The 12,713-nt window shown below is 34.7% G+C and overlaps 1 non-coding gene across 1 annotated transcript; it reads right to left on the bottom strand.

Moving 5' to 3' along the window:
• Positions 1-3,429: 3,429 nt before the first annotated feature.
• Positions 3,430-3,500, bottom strand: TRNAD-GUC (transfer RNA aspartic acid (anticodon GUC)). The gene has a single exon. It is a non-coding gene; the product is annotated as a tRNA-Asp (tRNA).
• Between the last annotated feature and the right edge of the window lie 9,213 nt (positions 3,501-12,713).

The raw sequence follows: 12,713 nt of genomic DNA, 5'->3' as shown, positions 1-12,713 counted from the left end.
TTCTGGGCATTATGGCCCTGTACTCTTGAGATGTCATAAATCTGCATAAAGTTCACACCATACTATGGGTTCACTTTCACCCACTCATACCTTTTATTATAGTCATGATGATATTTCATGAGCAGCTTTCTCAAGTTGCTGGAGCTGTGGGTATTGAGGATGTAATAAAATCTTGTTAGTCCCCCAAACTTTGAATATAAAACCTTACTGAACCTATTTTTCATCCTAGGTTACATGTCCGAATTCTGCAGATTTCCTCCTGGTGAGAACACTGGGCCCTTTAACATTTTGAGAGCAGGTGCTGAGTTGCTGTTATTCCAGGCCATGCAAGACAGAGATTCTATAAATTCAGAAGCAGTGAGCAGGGGGCTCGATGGCAGGCTATCGAGATGACTTCATGCTCAAGTATAAAGAGGAGACTGAGTTCCCAACAAAGGAACAGGATGAAATCATCATTTTAGCTGTGAATGGAACTGAAATTGTCCCACTATGTGGCAGGATATTCAATGTACCAAACATGATGGGAGATGGAGCAGATTCACTGAAGGCTGAGGAAGAAATAAAGTTCTTTGTATTTTAGAAATGGCATTTCTGCTCTTGCCTTCTAAGTCTGCTCTGACATCTTGTATTTCAACAAACTGAATTTTCAAAAAAAATACTTTTCTCTAAAAGGAAGCAAGTGAATTGAGCTTGTTTTATAAACAGTTGCTACAGTATCCATAGGTAGAAGGGGCTTCTCAAGGCAGCAAAGGGTATTGATGTAGCTTCATTCTAATTCTACTGCTTAATAGCTATAAAACCTCAGGCAACTTAAGTGATTATTGTGTGCCTATTTTCTCATCTGTAAAACAGGAATAATAATGAAGTTTTTAAGCATAAATGGATTAGATATATACAAAGCACTTAATATAATGCCTGATACATGCTTATCTAATATGTTACAAATTAACATTACTTATTTTAAGGAATGTCTTTATAATCATTAAGAGTTTGAGTCATGGAATAAAAAAAACCTAGGTTTTTTATCTCCACTTTACTATTTAATGGCTTCATGGACTTGGCATGTTAATCAATTGTTAACCTTGAGTTTTCTCAAGTGTAAATTAAGATGATAAAAGTATCTAATGCATAACATTTTTGTAAAGATTAAATGAAAAAACATATGGATAGCGCCTGGCATGATTCCTGGTATAGGTGAGTGTTCATTATTGTTATTTATTCATATATCAAACACTCTCTATGTGCCATTTATAAACTTAGGCTCTAGGGATCTAAAGATTCAAGGGCCCCAGTCCAGTAGTGGAAATGAACTTATGGTCTTGGTACCATATGTAGGGGGACACAGGCAGCAAAGAGCTGAACATAAGGTCATAGAGGCAGAAATTTTCTTCGTGTGACTGTAGACCAGGAATTTCAGAGTAGACAAAAAGGTGAAAGGCTTTCCAGGCAAAATGAATTACCTTAAAGTCACAGATGGTATTTAATTATAAATCCTTTGGGGGCTGTGTTTTACTATTATAAATAATGCTGTAGTGAACAATCTTGTATACAAGCTGTGTCTTGTTTTTCCCTTGGAATCAATTCCCAGATATGAAACTACTAAGTCAAATGGTGTGGTAACTTGAAGCTGTTATGTATCCTAGAAAAGATCATGTTCCTTTAATCCACGCCTATCAGTGTAGATCTATTGCAGGTGGAACCTTTTGATTAGGTTATTTCAGTTGAGGCCATTTCAGAAGAACTCATTCAAGGTGATCTTAATTCTCTTACTGGAGTCCTTTTTTAAAAGGATAAAACACAGAAGATAGGAGATGAAATTAAGAGAAAGTCATGGAGGAAAAACCCTGGAGAAGCTGAGAGAGAATCCGTAGAACCAGAGAGGAAGCCACTGAAGTCAGAAGCTGAAAGCAATGAAACCTGGGAGAGAAGGACCAGCAGACACCAGCTATGTGCCTTCCCATCTGACACAGGTGTCCCCGATGCTGGCAGCCTGTATTCCAGGTATCACCCTGTTGGTGCCCTGAGTGGGACATCTTCACAGCTTAAGAACCATAATTATAAGTTAATAAATTCCCACTGTAAAAGCCAACCCATTTCTGGTATATTGCATTTCATTAGCTTTAGCAAACCCAAACAGTCTTAAGTCTTTTGTACCATACTATCCTAATTTCCTCCAGGATGATGCAGTAATTTAAAACAAGCAGTGCAGGAAGACAGCCATTTCAGAGAAATTCCTCCAACACTGAGTATTAAGCTAAAAGAAGAAAATAAAGGTGTGAACATATTCATCAGAAAATGGTATCTCATTGGTTTATTTGGCATTCTTTAATTTTTGGCAAAGTTGGCATTTTTCATTTATGTATTGGCTATTTGTAGTCCTTCTTTGGGAAATTGCTATGCAAATTCTTTGTCAAGTTTCTTTTGAAATTTCTACTTTGCATTACTAGATGAATACACATACTCAGCACATGTATGTTCTATCTGCAATATATTGAAATCTTTCCCTTGCTTGCCTTTTCAATTTATATATAGTAGAATTTTTCAATGTACAGATAACATAATATTATCAACTGGTCTTTTTCTTTATGGTTTCTGTCTTTGCTTTTACATTTAGAGAGTTCTTAAATTCTGATAAATAAACAACTGTATGAATTAGTTTTTGTTATTTTTTGTATTAATTATTTAATCTTTCTAATTGTCTCACTGGTATGAGCATTAATAATCCTGCCTTAAAACAAATTTATAATGTCAAGTTTATCTAAATTGAATTTTCACATATAGCAGGATCTGCTCCTTGGGTTTCTCTTACGTTTGATTTGTTTGTCTATTCTTGCATTCTTATTGATTACACAGTTTCATTATTGTAATAAATAAAATGCTTTAATATCTGGTCATGAAAATCTGACTTTTGTTTTCAAATTTTTCTTGGCTATTTGTTTCTCCATATCATGTTTTCAAATTCTAACAACAGAACAAAAACTCGTCAGAATTGTAGCTGAAATTGCATTCATTTGTATCTTTTCCTTTCATTATCAAACATTTCCATTAAGATAATATTGTTTCTACATTTATTCAGGTTCTCGCATATACCTGGCACTTAAGTCATCTCCAAATATTTTATGATTTTGCTGTCATTCTAAATAAGACACTTTCCCAATAAAGTTTCCATCACATTTGTTTTCTAATCAAAGTTCACATCTATCTCAACAGTTCAGAGTTCCACCACATTTTGTTCATAAATGGGGAAGCTGTTATTTTTAAGTATTTATTTTGCAACATATCTGGTTATAAAGTAAAAGATTGTACTAAAATTTTTTTTGTATGCCCTATGACGGTATCACGTTTCATTCTTTTTCCATGTGAGTATCCCATTATTGCAGCACCATTTGTTGAATTTTTTTTTGCTTATTTGTTTGTTTCTTTAGGAAGTGCATGGGCCAGGAATCGAACCCGGGTCTCCCGCATGACAGGCGAGAATTCTACCACTGAACTACCTTTGCACCCCCCTATACTAATGGCTTCTAAGGTATATACATTTCTTGATGAGCGTGTTGATGGCGACAGGGATGTTTTCAGCCCCACTGGAAAAAGGAAGGTGTGGGAGGACACACCTCATCTGTTCTTCAGAAGAACTAAGTACCAAACCACAAGAGCTCTTTGCATAAGGACTGAACTTCTATCTTCAGCCTCTTTAAAGGGGTGACACTTGGAAGAACTGATGACAGATTTAATTGACATTACATTTCCATGCTGTAGTTGGTTTCATTTTCTTTGAGGCAAGTCACATAGCTCATCTGGGGCAGGAGGACACAGATATGACATTCTTTCATCTAACTGGTTAACAAGTCAAGATTGATTCAGGCATCAATCAGGTGATGTAGAGGCAGAGCAAGTAGAGTACTGGAACAATCTATGGACAGGAATATGGGAATGTTTCCTCCTTCTGAATAATTGATTATGTGACCTGAACAAATAGCACTGCAAATCTGAGCTTTATCAGAATCGGTGGTTAGATTGTACATTTGATCCCTAATTTTCTTTCTTTTTTTTTTTTTGTTCCCAACCCTATATTTTATAAACTTAAAAAAAATGACTCAAGCAGATAGCAATTTTTTTATATAGTATAACACTAAATATTTTAACTTAATGATTGTCCTTTGATAAAAATATTTCTAAACTATATTATATTCAATCTGGCCTTAATAGAGTGAACACAACCTGACTTAGAATGTATTTATGATATGGCTACAGATAGTTTTCATTGCATTTTTTCTTGTTTGTGTTTTCTGAGTTTCTTGAGGATTTGTAAGGCAATGTTTTTCATGAAATTTGGAAAATTTCAATCATTACTTATTTAAATATTTTCCTTCCCATTCTCACTCTTTTTTCCATTCCAAAACTTCAAAGTAAACATTTGATAGATCCCTTGACATTGTCCTATATATGTCCTTGAGGTGCTGTTAATTTTTCTTCAAACTTTTTCTATCTGCATATTGGATAAGTCCACATACACTTTCCTCTCCCAACTAATTTGCTGTAAAATTCATATAGTAGATTTTTTAAACTTTCAGTTATTACACATTTTATTAGTAGCTTTTCTATTTGGTTGCCTTTTATAGTTTTCATTTCTCTGCTGAGGTTGCTCAACTATCCATCAAATATTCCTTTTACTCCTTGAATAATAGCTTGTTTAAATTTTTTTTTGCTAAACCCAATCTTAGGTTATCTCAGGATTTGTCTATACTGCAATTTTTTTTCCTTTTCTAGGAATTTTCTATTTTCTATTTATACTTTGAGTAATATGATTCAGATATACTGGATTTTGTTAGTTTTCTCCAAGGAGTATGGTGTTTTGTTCAAGTAAACAGTTCAGCTCCTGGCTTTTTTGCTTGAACTTGTGTTAGCTTAGTTTTACGCTTTGTTAGGGCATAATATATAATGACTAAAGTGTTTCTAAAGCACCTCTAACTTGGTGGGACTCATCCTTTAAATTCCATTTCTCCTGTAGACATTAGCAAAGCTTAGATTTAGGTTTTAATACATAGGTATAGAGCAGAACTTACTCTAGGACAGGGGTCAACAAACTAAAGCCTGTGAGTCAAAAATCTGACCCAAAATCTAGGTTTACTGAAATCTAGCCATGTTCACCCATTTATGTAGTGTCCAGAGATGCTTCCACACCGCCACAATAGAGCTCAGCAGTCACAACAGAGACCATATGGCTTAAAATAATATATTTATGGTCTGGATCTTTACAGAAAATGTTTGTTGTTCCTTGCTCTAGGGAATGACCCATACTCATAAGGCATTACCTTGCTGATGTCTCAGCAAAATGTTCACAATATTAACAAGATTTGTTCATTTTGGTTGTATTGTAGCATCTAAGTATTCCAGAACCGTGCAAACTTCAGTCTCATTTCTGTTCTCAACTCGTTAGCAGCCACTTGCTGGTAAGCCTCAATAACATTTTCTTGGGCTTGGACAACTCAGCCTTCAACTGGTCACTTGACAAGAGCCTTCATGTAACTTCTGGAATCCATGCTCAGTGCAGTTCCTTCTACTGTAATGACGTAGCCCACAGATTCCATTTACTTAAGCAGTCCTTAACTTTGGCCTCTGTAAATTCAGTCAAAGTGGGACTGCTGTGCTCTGCTTAGGTTCTAATTTCCTCCATCACAATAGGAAAGTGCTCCCAGGCAGAGTGCCAGGATAATCATGGGATACACATCATGAGTTTTCTTTCTCTCAAGGATTGCAGACTTGCACTGTTTGTTTTCCAATACCTGAAACAACAGTTTTCTCATAAATTCTGTCTGGTATTAGAGTATTTATATCTGGTCACAAGCAGACATTTCTACCGGAGCCACTTTCTTTTATTTTTTTTCCAAATGCATGTGACTGAATCAAGCAGACACATATACAAATGACTATATTTTACCCTTTAATAAACATTGAGCCAGTGATAAGATTATGTTCATATTATCTTGCTTGAGAACCACATGCACAGATTAAGTTTGAATGTAGTATAACACATCATGCCGTGCTTCCAAGAACCTACAACGAATTTCTCCAACTGTCCTTCAGATCCCTGACATTGCACAAGTTATATTAACCAATAAATTAATCACCTTTCGCTCTTCTACTCTCTTTTTTCTTTCACTAGAAGAATTTTGGAACTCACACTGTAAGTTGACTTTAAACACTTCCAATTGTGCTGCTTTTCTTCTTTTTGGAATGTGTACATTGTCGTTACCACTGAAATCTACTTGTCTCATCCCTTTTTTGTTGTATACAAGGAATGACTTTAAATAATTGTTCTTTCAGTATTAGTTGTTATTACTTTTCTGGGGAACTCTTCAGAAGTTTTGGAGTTATAGTAAAATGCTTAATTCTTCCTTCTTCCAACCAAAATGGAAATTTATTTTAAAAATATAGTCATATTTTTAATTCTATAAAATCTGACAGCGTTGTTGCTATAACTGCAAAAGTTTTCAAGGAATTGGAAGAATTCAACTGCCTTAATTAGATGCTGTTCAACAATTCATAATTGGATGTATGCTTACTACTGATATATTTGATAAATGTGCTATGGCTATAAGTAACCTCCAATAATAAGAAAAGTCTATTCAATATTTGAATAACTTGGTTCTGATGTCACTTCCTTTGGTGAGGAAAATTGTACCTATTTTAAGTTAGAGGTTAAATAACCATCATAGTCATTACTGCTTATATTTATATGAATACACATTTGGAGTGTTCACACTTTTTTAAGTTTCTTTTTGGTTGTATTTCACATTAAGGATCTAGGTTCATATAACACTTTCATCTACTAAAGGCTGTAATTAAGTCAAAGTTGTACTTAAAATTAAAAATAAGGGCGGGCCGCGGTGGCTCAGCGGGCAAAGTGCTTGCCTGCTATGCCAGAGGACCTCGGTTCGATTCCCGGCCCCAGCCCATGTAACGAAAACGGAGAAACAAAATACAATAAAACAAGAAAATGTTTAAAAAGATGTTTCCCTTTCTTCCTCTCTTCCTTCCTTCTATCCTTCCTTCCTTCTCTCTGTCTTTCCTTTAAAAAAAAAAAAAAAAAAAAAAAAATTAAAAATAAGAAAGACAAGCCTTTAAAATAGAAGTGTTAATGAGATCTTAAATGAACTTAACTAACTCTCTTGGATGTAACAATTGCTGACTTTCATCTATAAAAAGGGTACTTGGTGTATCAGTGAGATTACTTTCTGCTGCAAGTAATAGACAACCCAATTAAACTAGGCAGTAAAATAATATATTTTCCACATAACAAGATGTCTGGAGTGTGGTTCCAGACTTAATTATTCAGTGGTTCAATGCCACCATCAAGGACTCGGGTTCTTCTCTTCTTTCCCTCTGCCATTCTCAACATGTTGGTTTGTGCCACCAGATATGCCCACTAACAGTTGCAAGTGAGTTGCCATGGCTCCAGGTATCACATCCACATCAGCCCAAACTGCTTAGATTCCAATCTGTTTGGGATTAGAACACACCAAACTTGAACCTGAACCTGTACAAAAGCAGCGTATTTCGTGTAAACAAAGAGTATAATATCAATCAAGGGTTGATTTTCTTGCTAGCAGTTGTCGTTCAATGTTTCTGATATTCCCCTACTCCCGGTGGTTTGCTGATACATGTTTAACAACTGGCTCTCTGGGAAGACACAAACCCTAAAATGTAGCATATGCCAATTGCAGTGGTGTAAATACTCCTACCATGGCCAATTTAAACTTTGAAAATGATGTCACTGTATGAAGCAGTCAAGAGAAGAGCAGGCACATGCTCTTACAGACTGTGCATATACCAAAATAACCAAAGCAACATAGATAATAGTAAAACATAGTAACATAACTCAGTGATGAGTTTTTAATGTTTATTATCATTGTTTTTAATATTTTTTACTTAGTTATAAACTTATATAGTTTTTTTTTTTTAAATAATGGCTGTGTTTAACAACTGGCTTGCAAAATTCTTGAGAATTTAATAATCGGCTCCCATGAGTAGGTATACCAGCCCTGCGCTCCACTCTATCTCCACTGGCCATCTCCCTGTTGTTTTTGTTATAATTATAGCCTTATACCACATGCATACATAAAAGGTTAATTATTTTATTAAATACTACACAAAACAAAATATTACAATTTCATTTGTTATGAATAAATGAAGCTGTGTTCTATTTGTTAGTCGAGATAGAAAATTGAACATGGACACAATTTTAAAGTAAAACAGATAGAAAACCATAAGCAATACATAATCAAGTCCTATTGTCCCAGTTCACTGGATTTTGATTAAGAGAAAGAAAAAAAGGGAGGAACGACACCTTGAATAAATGATAGGGCCAGAAGTCGTGAATTCTGAGTCAACGTTCCTTTCTCTAGGCTCTAGGTTCATGAACCTGCTTCACTGGCATCACTTTCCTCAGTTAGAAAGTAGGGAGGCAGGACCAGATAATTATAAAGGTCTTCTCTTCCTTTTAAGTTTGTAATTTTCATTTTTTGTAAAAAAGTTTTTATGTGATTTTGAGCCTCACTCCTCTGTCCTTTGTATTTCTAACATACAAAAAGAGTGCAAGTAATGAGCTAGACTCTCAATATATTTTTTATTAAATTTATGCTGAATAATTTTGCTGAGTATTTTGTTGTTGATGTTTCCATGTCCATTACTGCTTTACATGTCCATGTTCCCTCAAATCTCCAAGTTTTATGACTAGGTCTATTGTGGGGTAGGGAAGGTGAAAGAGTGTAGTTGTGGGAAGGAGTGAGAACTGAGTTTGAAGGCCAACTCTGTGGCTTACTCAACTGTATAACCCTGGACAAGTAAAATAAATTCTTTGCATCTCCATATTATTCAATTTTTAAACTGTTTTGAGAGTTCAGCTAAAGCACTTGGTAGGTATTCATTAAAGCACATCATGTTTGATATTATGACCTATTGTTTGCTAAATGCATAAGTGAACAAAAAAATGAAAATTAAAGAATAAAATCAGACATCAAAATTATGAAGATTTGTTATATTAGTCTATCTTGCCTAAAATTGGCACTGATAGGCTTTTAGATTTTATGCAACTGGACTTGGGGACTGTGAAAGATTGTGCAGAAGCTTTAAGTTGAGATCTTTTGGTGTCACTGTAAAACTACTTCTCTGGGTCTCAATTTTCTCAACGGATGAAATGGGGCTTTGTTTTAGCTTCCTAGGATGCTGAAAGCAGATACCATGAAGTGGGTTGGCTTAATAATGGAAATTTTTTAGCTTACAATTTTGAGGCAGAGAAAAATGTCCATATCAACGTATCATCAAGGAGATGCTTTCTTCCCAAAGACTGGCTGCCTGCTGATCCCTGACTCCTCTGCCACATGGTAAGGCACGTGGTGGCTCTGCTGGTCTCTCCCTTCTCTTCTGGGTTCTGTTGCATTCAGCTCCTTGCCTCTGTGGCTTTCTCCTGTCTCTTCTGAGTTTCACTGCTTTCAGTTTCTTGCTTCTGTGGCTGGCTCTCTCCCTCTCTTTTTCTTTCTCTCTCTCCTCTTCTATATTCATCCAGTTTATAAAGGACTCCAGTCAGAGGACTAACATCTACTCTGGGTCATGCCTTAACCAAAGTAAGCTCATCAAAAGGTTCTGAGGGTTTATATCCTCAGGAATGGATTAGCTTAACAAACATTTTTCTAGGGTACATACAATTCCAAACCACCAGAGGATTAAACAGCATGGATTCTATGTTTCCTTTCAAACACTATGCTTTGCCCTTTTTTTTTTTTTATTCACAATCACACAGTCACATTGTGAAAGCTATACAGTCATACAATCCTCTTCAAGAATCAAGGTTACTAAAACATAGCTCAACAGTTTCAGGTTCTTCCCTCCAGCCACTCCAATACACCATAAACTAAAAAGGGATATCTATATAATGCATAAGAATAACCTCCAGGATAACCTCTCAATTCTGTTTGAAATCTCTCGCCACTGAAATTTTATTTTGTCTCATTTCTCTCTTCCCCCTTTTGGTCAAGAACGCTTTCTCAATCCTTTGATGCTGGGTCCTGGCTCATCCTGGGAGTCCTGTCCCACACTACCAGGGAGATTTACACCCCTGTGAGTCATGTTCCATGTAGGTGGGAGGGCAGTGAGTTCACCTGCTGAGATGAATGGTATGCTTTTTAACTAAAGTCACTATTGCAAAGAGCTCATATGGTAATTTAATACTTACCAATATTTGTGAATGTTAGTCAGGAGTACTATCTTCCAGGTCTCTGCAGAATGAATATCGAAATTACAGAACTCAGCAGAGCTAGGGGATCTTAAGCATCTTCTGGTAACATCTTTTCAAGAATCTGCTTAAAACTATAATTCCTTACAAAGAAAAATGCCCATTTTACAAAGCACAAAATCTTGCAAAAAATTTCAGGAGGCTTAGTGACCTCTGAAACCACAGATAAGGTTAAGGATCACTTAATAGAATCCAACTTCCTCATTTAACAAGGGGAAAATATAAGGCCCAGAGAAGTGTTTTAACCAAATTTACAGTTAGTGGGTCAAATGAGGATTCTAGGTATCTTCTCTGATCTTTGATACTTTTTCTTTAAAGCTACACTCAATATTCACAAATACTTAAGAAACAGAAAGAAAAGAGAGAACAAAAAATATGAGGCAAGTTCAAAGATGTGGTGGGAAATAAAATGTTATGATATTTACTTTAATAGATCTCTTTTTTTCTTTCAATGACAGAATCAATTAAAATGCTATGCCATATGTTTTAAAAAGAGAGGTAACCTAATATTTACCTCTAAAACTACAATTCAAGACAGTATAATGAGTGCAAACTCTAGCACTCTAGTTACAATGTACTTTTGAAAATCTTTTTTAATTGGAAAAATTGTAGGTTTATAGGAGAATCATACAGAAAACACAGAGATCCAACATACTCCGCTTCACAAGTTTTCCTATTAAATGTGGTATTTTTGTTGCAATCAACATTTTTAAATAAATATTTTATTTTTGAATACTTTTAGATTTATAGAAAAATTACACAGTTCAAAGATTTCCCATATACTTCACACCACATTTCCCCAATTTTAGTATTTTAAGTTAGTATGATGTTTCTCACAATTAAGGACCCAATATTGACACATTATTATTAAAGTTCATGCTTTATTTAAATTTCTTTAATTTTTATTTTATATCCGTTTTTTATTTACAGATTCTACCCAGAATGCCACATTATGTCATTATGTCTCCTTAGGCTTTTCTCAGACTTTCCTTTTTTTTTTTTGAACTTTTGTTTATTGCATAGGATAACATATACACAAAGCAAAGAAATGAAAAGCAATAGCTTTCAAAGCATTCTTCAACAAGTGGTTACAGGATAGATCCCAGAGTTTGTCATGGGCTACCATACGATCCTCTCATATTTTTCCTTCTAGCTGCTCCAGAATATAGGAGACCAGAGGGCTTAAATACTTTTTTATCATCACAATTGACTTTTTTTCCTTCTTTTTTGTGAATGATAACATATATACAAAAAAAAAAAAAAAAAAGAGCACAGCACCACAATTAGTTGTAGAACATATTTCAGAGTTTGACATGGGTTACAATTTCACAATTTTAGGTTTTTACTTATAGCTGCTCTAAGATACTGGAGACTAGAAGAGATATCAATTTAATGATTCAGCATTCATATTCATTTGTTAAGTCTTATTTTCTATGTATAATTCCTTTGATCTTTCCATACCTCTCATTGGGGTTGTTTGGGTTATGGCAATTCTAAATTTTTGATATTGGAAGGGTCTGTCACTAATGTAGGGTATGGAGATGGAACTATTTGATGTTCTGGAGAGGCTGGGCTAGGTTTCAGGATTTATCTGGACCAGGGACCCATCTGGAGGTTGTAGGTTTCTGGAAAGTTACTCTAGCACCTGGAACCCTTGTGGAATCTTACATATTGTCCTAGGTGTTCTTTAGAATTGACTGGAATGGTCCTAGTTGGGGGTTGGCAGATTATGATAGGTAGTAAGGTCTACCTGATGCTTGTTACCTATCATAACATAACAGCAACCTCCAGAGTACCCTCTTTTTTTTTTTTTTATTATTATTTTTTTTATTAATTAAAAAAATTAACTAACACAACAATAGATATCAATCCATTCTACATATGCAATCAGTAATTCTTAATATCATCACATAGGTGTATGGTCATCATTTCTCAGTACATATGCATCGATTTAGAGAAAGAAATAGCACTACAACAGAAAAAGAAATAAAGTGATAACACAGAGAGAAAACACAAATAAAAATAAAAAGTACAAAAATATATAAGAGAAAAAAAAACAAAACAAACAAAAAAAAACTATAGATCAGATGCAGCTTCATTCAGCGTTCCAAGATAATTACATTACAATTAGGCAGTATTGTGCTGACCATTTTTTTTTTTTTTAGACGTCATACCATTCTACATATGCAATCAGTAATTCTTAACATCATCACATAGATGCATGATCATCGTTTCTTAGTACATTTGCATCGGTTTAGAAGAACTAGCATTATAACAGAAAAACATATAGAATGTTAATATAGAGAAAAAAAATAAAATTAATAATAATAAGAACAAAACAAACAAAACAAAACAAAACAAAAACCTATAGCTCGGATGCAGCTTCGTTCAGTATTTTAACATGATTACTTTACAATTAGGT

This window comes from Tamandua tetradactyla, chromosome 10 (genome assembly GCF_023851605.1).
Source record: "Tamandua tetradactyla isolate mTamTet1 chromosome 10, mTamTet1.pri, whole genome shotgun sequence".
Classification (NCBI taxonomy): domain Eukaryota; kingdom Metazoa; phylum Chordata; class Mammalia; order Pilosa; family Myrmecophagidae; genus Tamandua; species Tamandua tetradactyla.
Note: the sequence above shows the minus strand (reverse complement) of the source record. Positions and strands in the feature narration are given on the sequence as shown.